The sequence below is a fragment of the Tachyglossus aculeatus genome, chromosome 4 (assembly GCF_015852505.1).
Source record: "Tachyglossus aculeatus isolate mTacAcu1 chromosome 4, mTacAcu1.pri, whole genome shotgun sequence".
Lineage (NCBI taxonomy): Eukaryota > Metazoa > Chordata > Mammalia > Monotremata > Tachyglossidae > Tachyglossus > Tachyglossus aculeatus.
Genome location: NC_052069.1, coordinates 87787389 through 87789816, shown reverse-complemented (window position 1 = coordinate 87789816; position 2428 = coordinate 87787389). Strand labels below are relative to the sequence as shown.

The following is a 2428-nucleotide window of genomic DNA, read 5'->3' as shown; positions in this document are numbered from 1 at the left end:
CTAAGGATCAGAGGACTGTCTTCTATGCCACAGAAGACTGAGAGAGAATTGTGTGCTCAGATTCCATGGTGGCAGACAGGTCCTGGGGTATGAATTCAGGACTTCAGGGCTTGGGAATAAGGTGTGTGTTTGGCGGGGGGTTGGTGGTGGGTGGGGAGAAGGGGAGACAGGCGTAGATTGCTTCCCTAAAAAATAATTGTAATAACTGGGGTATTTATTAAGCACTTACTATGTACCAGGCACTGTACTAAGCACTGGGATAGATACAAGATAATCAAGTTGGACACAAACCCTGTCCCCACATGGGACTCACAGTCTTAATTCCCATTTTACAGATGAGGTAACTGAAGCCCAGAGAAGTGAAATGATGAGGTCACACAGCAGACAAGTGGAGGAGCTGGAATTTGTATCCTGGTCCTTCTGACTCCCAGGACCGTGCTCTATCCATTAGGCCATGCTGTTTTTCAAAACAAAAACAATTTTTAAAAAGTTTTACTCGTATTTTCCTTTAACTAAACCATATCTGTTGTGGAACCAACTCTAGCCCTGATTTTTAATTGAACGCTCAAAATAAAGAAATTTTCAGGATAACAAGTGAGCTTCTTGTGGGCAGGGAATGTATGTTATTATTTTATAGTCTCCCAAGCACTTAGTACAGTGCCCAGCACACCGTTAAGTGCTCAATAAATACAACTGATTTATTTGGTTGTCCCCTTGAAGCTCCTTAGGATAGGCGTTCGCTATTCTTGACTGTTAATAGGAATAACCCTCATTTATATTAATAAATCTTGACAGAAAAGCATCTCTTTTTAAAGTAAAATCCCATCAGGTCATTTGAAAAATGTCTTGTTGACACTCAGTAATTTATACCCTGCAATGTCATACTTGGTGGGGTTCAAATGGAGTAGTCCATTTGTGGGGGAACGTTGGGGGGCTTGTATGAAATCAAAAGGCTTTATTTAAACCCACACCAAGCAGCCTTAGGAGACAGATGCAATACAGACTTGTAATAATAATCATAATAATGATGGTATTTGTTAAATGCTTACTCTGTACCGGGCACTGAACTAAGCACTGGGGTTGATACAAGCAAATGGAAGTGGACACAGTCCCTGTCCCACGTGGGGCTCACAGCTTCAGAGGAAACTGAGGCCCAGAGAATAATAATAATGATGGTATTTGTTAAGCCAGGTTGCCCCACATGGGGCTCACAGTCCTAATCCCTATTTTACAGATGAGGCAACTGAAGCACAGAGAAGTTAAGTGCCTTGCCCAAAGTCACACGGCTGACAATTGGTGGAGCCGGGATTTGAACTCATGACCTCTGACTCCAAAGCCCGTACTCTTTCCACCGAGCCACGCTGCTGTGCCTAATATATTAACAGTGCTCAATAAACATTTACTATTAATAATGACTGCACCGATTCCTTAGCTAGAAGAGCATTCTGGCTAAATTAAACACACAGACACACACATATACACAAAACATACAGACACACACAAACAGAGGTGAGATTGGGAGACTAAAGTAAAACATGGGCCCGAACAAAACAAACTGGAATTTCTGGAACTGATTCTGATAACCAACCTGGTTCAAAGTGGAGAAATAATGATGCTATACTTTATATAACGTCCAAAACACCAGACTTTATTACCCTAGTAGAGCTCATAATGACGCCCATGAAAGAGATGGAGAACACAAGCCAAGAACTAAAAAGCGTACGAAGTTGCCCAATGTTTATAATAGATGCAAGTGCCAAAAGTCTGAAGAACAAAATGCAAAGAATCTAAGCAGGCACCACCTGTTTCTCTGCAATTGAGGTAGGTCTCTAGACTGTAAACTCACTGTGGGTAGGGAATGTTTCTTGTTATATTGTGTATCCTCCCAAGCTCCCCTCTCAGGATGGCATCTGGAGAGTTTCCAGTACCCTACCAGTATCAGCTACTGGAGGGAGAGTCAAGCAGAGGCAAACCCATTCCACTCCTAGCTTGGGCAGTGACTAGCGAGTGGCAGGCAATCTGCTACAATCAATTGTATTTATTGAGCGCTTACTGTGTGCAGAGCACTGTACTAAGCGCTTGGGAAGTACAAGTTGGCAACATATAGAGACAGTCCCTACCCAAGTCAAAACTCACCTGTGCTGGGCAGCTGCGGCACCGGAGAGAGTCGAGGGCGGAGATTCGAGTTTTCTGCGCGAAGGAGGGCAGTGGTCGACTGCTTCTGCATTTTTACCAAGAAAACTCTGTGGATACACTAACAGAATGGTTTCAGATGGAGATGGGGAGTTCTGGGAGAGATGCATCCATGGAGCCTGTAACGCCTCGACAGCCAAAAACAAGGCAAGACTCTCCCAAGCACTTAGTACAGTGCTCTGCACACAGTAAGTGCTTAAATACGACTGGTTGACTATCTAACCCCTGAAGAGTG

At 43.7% G+C, this 2428-nt stretch overlaps 1 non-coding gene across 1 annotated transcript; it reads left to right on the top strand.

The window, feature by feature from the left end:
* The first annotated feature begins 1892 nt into the window (after nucleotides 1–1892).
* Nucleotides 1893–2030, top strand: LOC119928025. The gene has a single exon (XR_005450986.1). It is a non-coding gene; the product is annotated as a small nucleolar RNA SNORA7 (small nucleolar RNA).
* Nucleotides 2031–2428: the final 398 nt, after the last annotated feature.